The sequence below is a fragment of the Hemitrygon akajei genome, unplaced genomic scaffold (assembly GCF_048418815.1).
Source record: "Hemitrygon akajei unplaced genomic scaffold, sHemAka1.3 Scf000077, whole genome shotgun sequence".
NCBI classification, from domain to species: domain Eukaryota; kingdom Metazoa; phylum Chordata; class Chondrichthyes; order Myliobatiformes; family Dasyatidae; genus Hemitrygon; species Hemitrygon akajei.
The window spans coordinates 3041568-3056130 of record NW_027331963.1 but is presented as its reverse complement, the minus strand read 5'-3'; the positions used below and the strand labels follow the sequence as shown (position 1 = coordinate 3056130).

Sequence of the window (14563 nt, the reverse complement as noted above, 5' to 3'; positions counted from 1 at the left end):
CTGGGTTCAGAATATAACAATATTCTGACTATGCAATAGTGACGGACAGTGAAGTAATTGAACAGGCCTCTTTTGTAGCAGCTGTCTCCACCCAGAAGGCTGAGATGTTTGCTCTGACTCATGCCTGTATCCCAGCAACAGACTAAAGTGGGAACATTTACACAGACTCCCGTTATGCATTTGGAATTGTACATGACTACGGGGCTCTCTGGGAACATGGGGATTCTTGACTTCCTCTGGCCACCCCATTAGTAATGTCACCTTTGTAAAGAACTTACACACCGCTCTACAGCCACCTCCAGTTTTGTTCTTCTCAGGGGGACGCCTCTGAGGAGGAGTGAAAACTGTGGTCCCAGATGGGGTGCCAGAAAGACCCCAACATAGGTTTTTGGATCACCCAGCAAGACAGGTTTGGGTTCCTACACAGTTTTTACCAATATTGTTCGATCATATACATAATTGTACACACCTGGGAAAGGAGGGAATGGTTGGTAACCTGTACCCTGCACACCGGGTACGACTCCCTTGACAGGTGGATCTTTTTCGTGTCTACAAGTTGATTTTATTGAATTGCCTAGAGTACATTGCTATAGATACTGCTTAGTTATTATAGATGTGTTTAGTAGATGGATTGAAGTTATTCCAACTACCATTAATACTGCTGTGACTGTTGTGAAGGTATTATTAAGGGAAATAATTCCCAGGTACAAGCCACAGATGCTGAGTTCAACAATGGCTCACACTTTATGGTGGAAGTAAATGAAGGAGTATGTAACAAACTAGCTATCAAGCAACAATTCCACTGTATACACCACCCACGGGCCGCTGGCAGAGTGGAAAGAGCCAATGGCACTCTGAAGAGTAAATTGGCCAGACTAACAGTGGAAACTGGACTCACTTGGTTGAAGGTCCAACCATTAGCCCGATTCCACATGAGGGTTACCCCACAGGGGAAAACAGGGCTGTCACCAGCTGAAATCATTTCTGGACGGCCCATGAGGACACCCTGGGAACAAAGTCTCAGGATTAAAGGCAAAGTGAATAAGAATAAGGAACCTTGGTTCTCGATGGATATTGGAACTCTGATAAAGAAGAGAGAGATGTATGACATGTATAAGAAACAGGGAGCAAAGAAGGTACTTGAGTAGTATAAAAAGTGCAAACAAATACTTAAGGAAGAAATCAGGAGGGCTGAAAGAAGACATGAGGTAGTGTTGGCAGTCAAGGTGAAGGATAGTAAGAGCTTCCACAGGTATATTAATAGCAAAAGGATAGTTATGGGATAAAATTGGCCCTCTTGAAGATCAGAGCGGTTGGCTATGTATGGAACCAAAAGAAATTGGAGAGATGTTAAATGGTTTTTTTGTGTCTGAATTTACTAAGGAAACTGGCATGGAGTCAATGGAAATAAGGCAAACAAGTATTGAGGTCATGGAATCTATACAGATAGAAGAGGAGGAGGTGCTTGCTATTTTGAGGTGAGTAGATAAATCTCCAGGACCTGACAGGATATTCCCTCGGACCATGAAGGAGACTAGTGTTGAAATTGCAGGGGCCCTGGCAGATATATTTAAATGTCGTTATCTACGGGTGAGGTGCCAGAGATTTGGAGGATAGCTCATGTTGTTCTGTTGTTTAAAGCAGGCTCTAAAAGTAATCCGGGAAATTATAGGCTGGCAAGTTTGATGTCGGTCATGGGTAAATTATTGGAAGGAGTACTAAGAGATAGGATTGACAATTATTTAGATAGACAGGGACTTATTAGGGAGAGTCAACATGGCTTTGTGCCATGTTTAACAAATATATTAGAGATTTTTGAGGTGGTTACAAGGAAAGTGGATGAAGGCAAGGCAGTGGATGTAGTGGACTTCAGTAAGGCCTTTGACAAAGTCCCGCATCGAAGGTTAGTTAGGAAGATTCAGTCACTAGGTATACATGGTGAGGTAGTAAATTTGATTGGGAATTGAGAATGCGAGAAGGCAGTGAGTGGTAGTGGAGGATTGCTACTCTGAGTGGAGGCCTGTGACTAGTGGTGTACCACAGGGATCAATGCTGGGTCCATTGTTATTTGTCATCTATATCAATGATCTGGATAATAATTTGGTAAATTGGATCAGCAAATTTGTTGATGATACAAAGATTGGAGGTGTAGTGCACAGTGAAGAAGGTTTTCAAAGCTTGCAGAGGGATCTGAACCAGCTGGAAAAATGGCAGATGGAGTTTAATACAGACAAGTGTGAGGTATTGCACTTTGGAAAGTCAAACCAAGGTAGAACATACAAGGTAAATGGTAGGGTACTGAGGAGGGCACTATAACAGAGGGATCTAGGAATACTGAGACAAAATTCCCTAAAAGTGGCATCACATGTAGATAGGGTAGTAAAGAGAGCTTTTGGTACATTGGCCTTTATAAATCAAAGTACTGAGTATAAGAGTTGGAATGTAATGGTGAGGTTGTATATTGCATTAGTGAGGGGGAATTTGGAGTACTGTGTGCAGTTTTGGTCACCGAATTACAGGAAGAATATTAATAAGGTCGAAAGAGTGCAGAGAAGGTTTACAAGGATGTTGCCGGGACTTGAGAAACTGAGTTACAGAGAAAGGTTAAATAGGTTAAGACTTTATTCCCTGGAGCGTAGGAGAATGAGGGGTGATTTGATAGAGATGTATAAAATTATGATGGGTATAGATAGAGTGAATGCAAGCAGGCTTTTTCCACTGAGGCCAGGGGAGAAAAAAAACAGAGGACATGGGTTAAGGGTGAAGGGTGAAAAGTTTAAAGGGAATATTGGGGGGAGGGGGAGCTTCTTCACAACTGTGTCTGACTGGTACTGGCATAACTGGTTCTTCTGGGCACATTCTGTCTCACTCCCAACTATTTCCTACCTTCCTTTGTACAGGTATGTAATGTCGAAAAGGACCAGAGTTTGAGTAAATGAGACTCACCAAACTTTCTCCTGACTGAATCACTGGAATCTCCGAGTCAGATGGGTTCTCTCCAGTTGATGCTCTCAATCCTCGGGCTGGTTCACTTGTTGCTGTTCCCTCATCTACAGTCGTGGTTTTTCTTCCAATAAATCTCTCACTGCAGGTCTAACTTTAACATGAAAGATAATGAAACACGTTAACAATGAAAAGGAGGACCAAACATTTCTGCTTAATGTTACTAGGAACAAAACTCACTGAAATTTAAACGTTGGCAAATATAATGATCTCAGTGAACAATCTTTAATTGTCCCTCACACATCACAAAACAATACGGGATAAGAAGGAGCCATCATTCAGTCATGGTAAGACACAAGACACAGGAACAGAATCAGGTGATTCAATCCATCTGGTCTGCTCCACCACTCAACCATTCAATCATGGCTGATTTTTATTCCAACACCATATTCCTGCCTTCCTCCTGTAACCCTGAAGCTACTCAGCAATCATCAGTATATTAATCTTCACAAATATACCCAAATGGCAGCCTCAAACAAATTCTGCGGCAACAAATTCCACATATCAGACATCTTTTGGCCAAAATTTTTTTCTCATCTCAGTTTTAAAGGGAAGCAAGTTTATTCTGAGACTGTGCTGTCAGATCACAGACTCTCTGTCTAATGGAAACATCCTCTCCATGTCCACTGTATCCAGGCTTTTCAACATTTGGTAGGTTTACTTAACCATACATCCCCCCACCACCCCCACTGTCCCTCAGAACTCCATTGAGCACAGGTCCAGAGCCATTAAATGCTCCTCATACATAACACCGATCATTCCTGAGATTATTCATATGAACCTCATTAGCAACAACTGCACCGGACACATTTCCAGGAAAAACAGACAAATCGGTTCCAGGATAATTTACAGGGAAAAGTTGTGCTTCATTTACTGTTATACTATCACACCATTTCCAGGTTAAAACAGGACCATTTCAGGAAATTTGTATTACAGATCCTAGGATACAGATCTTGTCTTGTCTATACTGGACCGACCGCCGTCGCTGGACTATAAACGTGCAGGAGTAATGTATGGCTCAGCTCTACTCGAACCATTCTCCCCCTAGACTTCCCAGTCCCTCAGTAAAGCAGGCAATGAAACCAAAGATCCCCACAACCTGGGACATTCTCCTTTCTCACCCACCCCACTCCGGAAGAAGACACAACAGCCATAAGGCTCCAGGACAAACGCGAGAAGCCTCAGGAAAAGAGTCGAGTTCAGGTAAGTTAATGGGACTCAGCAGCCAACTTCACACCACGTGATATTACGTCACAAAGCGGAGGGCGGGGTGAATCTGCGGCGCACAGCCTCACGTGACCTGACGGCGGGACTTCCATTTCAATTCTGTGAAAACAGACAGTCTGGGCTCCTGGTTTGGATCGTTCAATGCAGATTAAGTGAAGTCGACACATTTCTGACGAGCCCAGATAGTTGGGAAACAAATGAATTCCTGGCCCACAGTTCGGGGCTCACGGCCAACATCGGATCTCCCGGCTTGGGATCGGTCTCAATACTCACCGATGGGAAAGTGATATCTTCGGCACGCAGACAGTGATAACGACGCAAGAGACGAAAGGTTTTCCCGAACACACAGCCGACCCACTTCAGCTCTGAGCGGAGAAGAAAACACCGTCCACCCGGAGACTGTGAACATGCGCGAAGAGATTGTTACATCATCAGGAGGCGGGGCCTCGGAAACAGATGCGTAGATGCTGCCCATTTGCGGTTAAATGGGAGGGGCAAACGGGATCACGTGTCAGGATTGGTGACACCCACCCCCCCAGGCAGAGACTCCAGCTACTCATTAGTCTATGGAAAGAAGCAAACTTGCCGCTCACATCTCCTCTCACCTTAAATGTATTAGACATTTCAACCCCCAGGAAAAATATATCGTCTGTCCACTCTATCTATTCCTCTCGTAATCTTATAAACGTCCATCCAGTCTCACCCCAGCCTGCGCCGCTCTGGAGAAAACAACACAAGTTTGTCCAGCCTCTCGTTATAGCTCATGCCCTCTAATCCAGGCAGTGTCCTGGTAAACCTCTTCTGCGCCCTCTCCAAAGCCCCGACATCCTTCCGAGAATGGGAGCGACCAGAACTGTATGAAACACTTCAGATGTGGTCTAACTAGTTTTATAAAGCTGTGTTACGAACTGAAACGTTTTAGAAACGAACCAGCAGCAATAGAGTTCACACTGGAGTCTGGTTTTGATGGTTAAAACACTCTGTTTATTAGTATCTACTTATAATATAGTAACTTAACGAAATAAAGGAAAGTTAACAGTGTTAAGTGTATATATGTGTAAATGTAATTCCCAGACTATCGAGCCTGAGGGAACAAAGTTTAGAGTCTTGAGATGGTAAAGTAGGAAAATTCAGTAATCCACGGAATAAATGATGGGAGAGAGATATTTGTGATCCAGGGTGAAAGGTAGAGAAAAGGCCGTTACTTCAAAATAACCGCCGTCGACGTTCTTATCCGCTGAATCCGTCCACATACGAGTTATCAGCGAAAGCGACCTGTCACAGAAATACCGTCTTCCAGGGGTTGCCACACAACATACCCAGGCAAGGGTTAACACAAGATATTCCAAAATCCACTCCTATGGATTATACGAAGTGACAGCCACACACATTCGTTGTGGTTCCGTGTACCGATGATCAACCCACTCTTGTGGGCAGAGGAGAGTTCCAAGCCTCAGCTGCGACTAACTGAAACTATCAGCTTTTCCAGTCTCTCTCTCTCTCTCTTTAGACTGGCCGACTGCCTGTCTGCAGATCGCTCTCTCTCTCTTATGGTTCAGTCCACAGTCAGCACTGTCAGCCTGTGACTGACGTCATAGCCCCGCCTCCTCACGCCGGCGCTCTTAAAGAAACAGTCACAGTACGACCGCAGGCTCGTAACAGCCGCAACACAACTTCCCGACTTTTGAACTCAATGTTTCAACTAATAAAGACAACCATGCCATTTGCCTTCTTAACCACCCGATCAATCTGTGCAGTCTCTTTCAGGGAGCGATGCACTTGGACTCTAAGATTCCTCTGATCATCGACACTGTTCAGGGTTTTGCATTTAACAGTGTACTGTCTCATACATTCGACCTACCGAGCTGCCAAGATGATCATCACTAATCAAATCTCACTGAGATTTCTCAGGTCCTGTTGAATTTATTGCCAAGTGCACAAGTACGGGAAGGTACAGGGACAGAGAAACACTGACTTGTGGCAGCATTACAGGCAATTACATTCAGATAACACACGGAACACAAATTATAGCCATATAACAATTACAGCACGGAAACAGGCCATCTCGGCCCTTCTAGTCCATGCCGAACGCTTACTCTCACCTAATCCCACTGACCCGCACTCAGCCCATAACCCTCCATTCCTTTCCTGTCCACATACGATTCTCTGTCAGTAACAATCTGTAAATATGTTTTCAGTCATTAACGATATATGAAATACATTGTGTCATGATCAATATTAAAATGTGTATTTGTGTCAATAACAGACTTGGAAATGTTGAATTTGGTCCCTGTCTCCATTCCTCCTGTAATCCACAACCAGCTCCTGTGTTTTTGTCACAATGAGGGAGAGGTTGTTTTCTTGACACCACTGTGTCGGGGTGATGACTTCTTCTCTGTCGGCTGCCTCGTTATTATTTGAGATTAGGCCAGTCAGTGTAGTGTAATCAGCAAATTTAATTAGCAGATTGGAGCTGTGGGTGGCGACACGTCATGGGAATACAGAGAGGAAAGGAGGGGGCTAAGGAGACAACCCCGTGGGTTATGTGTGCTGAGGGTCAGAGAGACAGAGGTGAGGGAGCCAACTCTTACCACCCGCCGGCGATCTGACAGGAAGTCCAGGATCCAGCTACACAAGGCAGGGTGAAGGCCGAGGTCTCTGAGCTCCTTGTCGATACTTCACGCCTTTGTATGGCTACTGCTCTGCCCATGACTGCAAGGAACTGCAGAGAACATCAGAGAAACAAGCCTCCCCTCCATGGACTCTTCCTACACTTCCCCTCCCTCGGAAAAGCAGGCCATGTACTCAAGGATCCTCACAACCTGGACATTCTCGCTGCAAACCCGCTCCCCCATCGGGGAAGAGATACAAAAGCCTTAAAGCGCGAACCACCCAGCTCAAGGACGGCTTCCTGTCTGTGGTTAGAAGCCAAATGAATGATAAAATGGACTCGGCCTCACAATGTAACTCGACGTGACCCCGCACCATATGTCTATCTGCACTGCACTTTCTCTGCAGCCATAATGCTTTGTTACTGTTATTGTTTTGTCGTTTTCATTTTTCATTTTTAGAATTGTTCTTATTTGTACATAATCTTCTACAGTTATAAAATGATACAAAACTTCAATAGATTAATATGTATACAATTAATAAAGCTGAAAAAACTGATCGTAAAATATAAAAATGGAAAAAACCAAAAATAAGAACCCCATCTAATTAGGAAAAAACCCCACTAACTACAACAAAAGGGGGAAAAAACCATTAGGAATCAACAACCCGGAAGGAAACCATATAGCATAATTCAAATTAAATGATAATATTTGGCAAAAGAACCCCATCTTCTCTCAAAATCGAATCGAGGATCAAAAAGTTCTACTTCCATTTTTTTTTCCAAACTAAGACATAACATCACTTGAGATAACCATTCAGTTAATGTAGGGGAAGAAATATCTTTCCAGTTTAAGAAAATAACCCTTCTTGTCAGTAGTGTAACAAATGCAATTAGCATGTTGATCTGAAGATGAAATACCCAGAATATGATGTGGAACTATTCCAAACAGAACAGACAATCTATTAGGTTGTAAATTAATTTTCAGAGCTTTAGAAATTGTAGAAAATAAAGATTTCCAAAACGATTTTAATGAAGAACATGAACAGAACATATGTGACAAAGTAGCTACTTCAGTTTTACATCTATCACAGCATTTGTCTATACTAGAAAATATTTTAGACAGTCTCTCCTTTGTTAAATAATAATGGTGAACAATTTTAAATTGAAAGAAACAATGGTTGGCACATAAAGAAGAAGAATTTACGTTTTTTCGAAACTCGAAGCCAAACTTCATTAACAAAGGTCATATTAAGTTCTCTCTCCTAATCTTGTTTAATCTTTAGTGATGGGTTCTCTTTTTGTAACAAAAATAAATTATAAATTCTGCTAATGGAAACTTACACTAAGGGATTCAATTTCAAAATGGTATCCAACAAATCAGATTCTTGTAAATATGGAAACTTAGGTAAACATTGTTGTACAAAATGTTTCACGTGAACATATTGCAAAAAATGTGTATGAGCCAGAGAAAATTTGTTAATTAACTCTTCAAAGGTCATCAATCGACCATTACAAAATAAATCTGTAAAATAATGGATCCCTTTATTCTTCCATAGGAGAAAAATAGAGTCATGTAGCGGTGTGCCCACCAATGCCTGCTCAAACATAAGGCAGGGTTTGTGTCCGCCGGCCAGAGACAACATCTCATTCATTAAAGCCGATGGAGGTCCGTCTCCCAAGCCATCCAGGTGCAGTAAACGGGCAGCTCGCTCGCGCCGTGAGAGTCCGAAAGTCCTTATGAGCAGGGCTTTGAATTCTGTGTACTTGCCGTCCGCTGGGGGAGACTGTACGAACTCCGCAACCTGGGCCGCTGTGTCCTGGTCGAGGGAGCTCACCACGTAGTAGTAACGTGTGTCCTCTGAGGTTATCTGCCGAACGTGGATTTGGACTTCTGCTTGCTGGAACGACCGTCGGGGTCACCAATTGTAGCGGTGTGCTACACGCAGCGTTAAAATAACGACACGGAGTCGGTAAACTGCAATTAAAGAAGATTTTATTCGAACTTCACAGCCTTGCTTTAAAGCCTCCCTCATCCCGCCCTCCCCGGGCGCGGATGCTGTAAGGGGCACGTACTCACAATCCCCCGCAGGCTTTTCACTTTGTTGGTGAAGCAGACCTGGCGCCCTTTTGGGACTGGCCTTTGTGCCGGCGCGCTGGCTATTTGTGAGCCGGTTCGAGTGCGCTAGGAAGTGGGTCGCCACAGTCAGTTGTTGAAGGTTTAAATGAAAAGTTTCGATGCAAAAAACTAGACAACTTAAATTGTTTAAAATTTTAAAAATTTACAGATCTGAACCCAAATCCGTAGGGATTGTTTAATAAACAAGGAGATGGTGGTGGACTTTAGGAGATCTAGGCCTCATATGGAGCCAGTGATCATTAATGGAGAATGTGTGGAGCAGGTTAAGACCTACAAGTATCTGGGAGTACAGTTAGATGAGAAGCTAGACTGGACTGCAAACACAGATGCCTTGTGCAGGAAGGCACAGAGTCGACTGTACTTCCTAAGAAGGTTGGCGTCATTCAATGTCTGTAGTGAGATGCTGAAGATGTTCTATAGGTCAGTTGTGGAGAGCGCCCTCTTCTTTGTGGTGGCGTGTTGGGGAGGAAGCATTAAGAAGAGGGATGCCTCACGTCTTAATAAGCTGGTAAGGAAGGCGGGCTCTGTCGTGGGCAAAGTACTGGAGAGTTTAACATCAGTAGCTGAGCGAAGGGCGCTGAGTAGGCTACGGTCAATTATGGAAAACTCTGAACATCCTCTACATAGCACCATCCAGAGACAGAGAAGCAGTTTCAGCGACAGGTTACTATCGATGCAATGCTCCTCAGACAGGATGAAGAGGTCAATACTCCCCAATGCCATTAGGCTCTACAATTCAACCGCCAGGACTTAAGAACTTTTTAAAAGCTATTATTAATGCTTTTTGAGATAGTGATTTAGATGCATATCATATTTTTTTACTGAGTTAAGTATTGTATGTAATTAGTTTTGCTACAACAAGTGTATGGGACATTGGAAAAAAAGTTGAATTTCCCCATGGGGATGAATAAACTATCTATCTATCTATAACCGGGTAAAGATTTAAATTTGGAATTTTAGAGAGCTGTAAAGGAAATGGAGCTCCTAAAATTGAAGTTAAATAAAATTGTTTAACAGCTTTTAATTCCAAATCATGCCAATATAACCAAAAACATGATTGTCTAATTTTCACAGCCCAATAATACAGTCTTAAATTAGGAAGTGCAAGTTCACCATCTTTTTTAGATTTTTCTAAGTGATACTTATTAAATCTTGGTCTCTTATTGTTCCAAATAAAGGAAGAAATAGGAGAGTCAATTTGATCGAAAAATGTTTTAGTTAAAAAGATAGCTATATTTTGGAAAATATATAAAAATTTAGGTAAAATCATCATTTTCACAGCATGAACACGTCCTATTAAAGAAAAAGTATGTGGATAGCATCTAGAAAATAGTTATTTCCTGGCGTCCATTAAAGGAACTACATTCGCTTTATAGAAATCTTTACATTTTTTTAGTAATTATAATACCTAAATATCTAAATATATTAACAATTCTAAAAGGAATATCATTATATATACTAACAGAGACATTTAATGGAAACAATTCACTTTTATTCAAGTTAAGTTTATATCCTGAAAATTTAGCGAAATCTTTAAGTGCTTCCAAAAGATTAGGAATTGATTCCTCAAGATCTGAAATAAAAACCAAAAGATCATCTGCATAAAGAGAAATCTTATGTATGGTTCCATTCATAGAGATACCAAGAATATTTTTAGCTTCACGTAGTGTTATAGCTAAAGGCTCCAATACAAGATTAAATAATAAAGGGCTTAATGGACATCCCTGTCTAGTGCCACGAGAAAGTGAGAAAAAAAGAAGACCTGCAGTTATTAGTAATGACAAGCTCAAGGGCAGCTTCCTGTCTGTGTCTATAAGCCAAATGAATGATAAAATGGTCTCGGCCTCACAATGTAACTCGACGTGACCCTGCACCATATGTCTACCTGCAGCCATAATGCTTTGTTACAGTTATTGTTCTGTCGTATATCAGCTCAATGTACTGTTGAAATGTATTGATCTGTGTGCATTTTCACTGTAGCTCAGTACGTTTTGAGAATGAACAAATTTTCCATTTTAATTACGTGGAAATATTAGACAGACTGAGCTTCTGCTCTGGAACCGCAGAAGGAAACGGAACTGTTGTCATTTCTGTGGAAAGCAAATATATGGAAAAGGCTTCAAACTCACATTACGATCTGCAGTAACTGGGATCAGGTGACCGGTGGTGGGTCTCCCATATCAATATCAGAATCAGGTTTAATAGCACCGGCATATGTCATGAAATTCGTTGTCTCTGCGGCAGCAGTAGAACCTAATTCATAACAATAGATTTTAACAATTGTGACTTAAAATAAGAATACACATTTTAAGTAGTTAAATTATATAAATAGTACAAAAATATATTTTTTAAATGTAATTAACTATTTTAATTGTGTGGAACTATTTGACTGACCGGGTTGTTGCTTTGGAAGTAGTGGAGTGAAGCTTAACTGAACTGTAGACATTTATGAGAAGCTCAGAGAAATAGAAAAGGCTAAATTCTCACATAAACGGGTCAGACACCCAGAAACATCGGCTGCAATTCAGCAGGTAAAAACAGTGGAATGAAACATGCTGAAAATATTGCAGGAAAAAAAACATATTGTCCACCACAACGAGAGGACGTGACTGATCCGGATCTCACTGCCTTGTCTGAACGGGGAAAGATGAAGCTACACGGACACGTAGAGCAGTGACCCGCAGATGCTGCAGATCTGCAGAAAAAATGTGAACAGGAAACGGGATCAGCTGACCGGTTTGGTCTCCCACCCCAGGCAGTGACTACTCTGTGGAAAGAAGCAAACTTCCCGCTCACATCTCCTCTCGCCTTAAATGTATTAGACATTTCAACCCCCAGGAAAAATATATCGTCTGTCCACTCTATCTATTCCTCTCGTAATCTTATAAACGTCCATCCAGTCTCGCCCCAGCCTGCGCCGCTCTGGAGAAAACAACACAAGTTTGTCCAGCCTCTCGTTATAGCTGATGCCCTCTAATCCAGGCAGTGTCCTGGTAAACCTCTTCTGCGCCCTCTCCAAAGCCCCGACATCCCTCCGAGAATGGGGGCGACCAGAACTGTATGAAACACTCCAGATGTGGTCTAACTAGTTTTATAAAACTGTGTTACGAACTGTAACGTTTTAGAAACGAACCAGCAGCAATAGAGTTCACACTGGAGTCTGGTTTGATGTTGAAGTCACCTTCTTTATTAGTATCTATTTATAATATAGTAACTTAACGAAATAAAGGAAAGTTAGCAGTGTTATGTGTATATGTGTGTAAATATAATTCCCAGACTATCTAGCGTGAGGGAACAAAGCTTAGAGTCTTGAGATGGTAAAGTAGGAAAATTCAGTAATCCACGGAATAAATGATGGGAGAGAGATATTTGTAATACAGGGTGAAAAGGACGTTACTTCAAATTAACCATCGACGAAGTCCTTATCCGTTGAATCCGTCTACATACGAGTTATCAGCAAAAGTGACCTGTCACAGGAATACCGTCTTCCAGGGGTTACCACACAACATACCCAGGCAAGGGTTAACACAAGATAATCCACAATCCACTCCTATGGGTTATACGAAGTGACAGTCACACACATTCGTTGTGGTTCCCTGTACCGATGATCAACCCACTCTTGTGGGCATAGGAGAATTCCAAGCCTCAGCTGCGACTAACTGAAGCGATCAGCTTTTCCAGTCTCTCTCTCTCTCTCTTTAGACTGGCCTGTCTGCAGATCGCTCTCTCTCTCTCTTATGGTTCCGTCCACAGTCAGCGCTGTCAGCCTGTGACTGACGTCATAGCCCCGCCTCCTCACGCCGGCGCTCTTAAAGAAACAGTCACAGTACGACCGCAGGCTCGTAACAGCCGCAACACAACTTCCCGACTTTTGAACTCAATGCTTCAACTAATAAAGACAACCATGCCATTTGCCTTCTTAATCACCCGATCAATCTGTGCGGTCTCTTTCAGGGAGCGATGAACTTGGAGTCCTCTGATCATCGACACTGTTCAGGGTTTTGCATTTAACAGTGTACTGTCGCATACATTCGACCTACCGAGCTGCCAAGATGATCATCACTAATCAAATCTCACTGACATTTCTCAGGTCCTGTTGAATTTATTGCCAAGTGCACAAGTACGGGAAGGTACAGGTACAGAGAAACACTGACTTGTGGCAGCATCACAGGCAAGTACATTCAGATAACACACGGAACATACGATTCTCTGTCAGTAACAATCTGTAAATATGTTTTATGTCATTAACGATATGAAGAATACATTTTGTCATGATCAATATTAAAATGTGCATTTTGTGTCAATAACAGTCTTGGAAATGTTGAATTTGGTCCCTGTTTCCATTCCTCCTGTAATCCACAACCAGCTCCTTTGTTTTTGTCACAATGAGGGAGAGGTTGTTTTCTTGACACCACTGTGTCGGGGTGATGACTTCTTCTCTGTAGGCTGCCTCGTTATTATTTGGGATCCGGCGGATCAATGTAGTGCCGTCAGCAAATCTAATTAGCAGATTGGAACCCGCCACTGCAGCCCCACAGTGCACTATGTACTGATTGCAAAGCCACGAAATTGCATGTGAATGGCCTCCCCTCCCCCAACTCCACTCTTTCTGCGTCACCAGCAGACTGGGACATCTCACATCTCGCTACCTCCGCCAGGACATTAAACTGTGAACAACTGTGGTCAGGGACTGATTTCTGGGGTACTCCAAACGCTACCTCCTTCCAGTCTGAAAACGACCCACTCATCCAGACACAAACTACCGGCAGTTTATCGAGCTCCAACGAAAAAGCCTATCACCTACTCCTGAGGTTCAATACCATTGCTGACTCTGAGTTTACCACCGTCAAATGCCGGGAGGGACATAATAATCAGAAAGTCTCTAGTCACAGCCGTGTAAATAAAATGTGATCTCAGTGGGTGTGTGGCGCATGCTCAGAATGGGAAGGAGACAGACAAACTGAGCCAAGTCACAGACTGATGAAGGGGAGGAATAATCCATTTTGATACAGAGACGGAAGCGGAGAGTTTAATATTGTGCATGATGCCGGAACTGTGGCCAGTTAGAAGATGAAATCTTGTTCCTCTAAATTGTTTTGAGATGTGACAGTGTTTTAATCAGAAGGCACCATGGAGACTAAAATTATTTCAGTTGAAATGTTGTCCTTCACCCACTGACTTGCTTTGTAAACGTTTAGCAGTGTAGGAAAGTCAAAGGATTTGTGTATGGGAATCACAAACACAACAGCACGTTAGTTCCGCTGTATCTGTAAGTTCACCAGCGCTTGAATGCCGCCGATCCTTGAATGTGGAGGCGGAGATGTTGGAGAAGACAGAGCCTCACTCGCTGCAAGGAGAGCTCGAACACGTGACCATGTCCGTGATCTGATTGGATACATTGTCATGACCTTATAGCAGTGTGACATCATTCACTGGCTCTCATTTTGGAAGGGATTCAGTCGGCCATCGCAGATACACCAACAGCTTCGCACTGGGAAGCGGCCGTTCACCTGCTCCGTGTGTGCGAAGAGACTCATTCAGTTAACCCACCTTGTGATGCTCCGGTGAGTTCACAATAAATAGAG

At 42.7% G+C, this 14563-nt stretch overlaps 2 protein-coding genes across 3 annotated transcripts in view; both read right to left on the bottom strand.

Moving 5' to 3' along the window:
* The window catches only part of LOC140722452 (NACHT, LRR and PYD domains-containing protein 3-like), a 289733-nt gene extending 285090 nt beyond the window's left edge, over nt 1–4643 (bottom strand). Inside the window, exons 1-2 of one of the 2 annotated variants that reach the window (XM_073037189.1) lie at nt 4504–4643; nt 2947–3097 (exon numbers count right to left, since the gene is read on the bottom strand). The gene's annotated coding sequence lies outside the window, so the exon portion shown is untranslated. The remainder of the gene's footprint in view (nt 1–2946; nt 3098–4503) is intronic. The other variant, XM_073037191.1, reaches the window with a different exon arrangement.
* The window catches only part of LOC140722423 (uncharacterized), a 324366-nt gene that overhangs the window by 280300 nt on the left and 29503 nt on the right, over nt 1–14563 (bottom strand). The gene's annotated exons all lie outside the window — the stretch shown is intronic.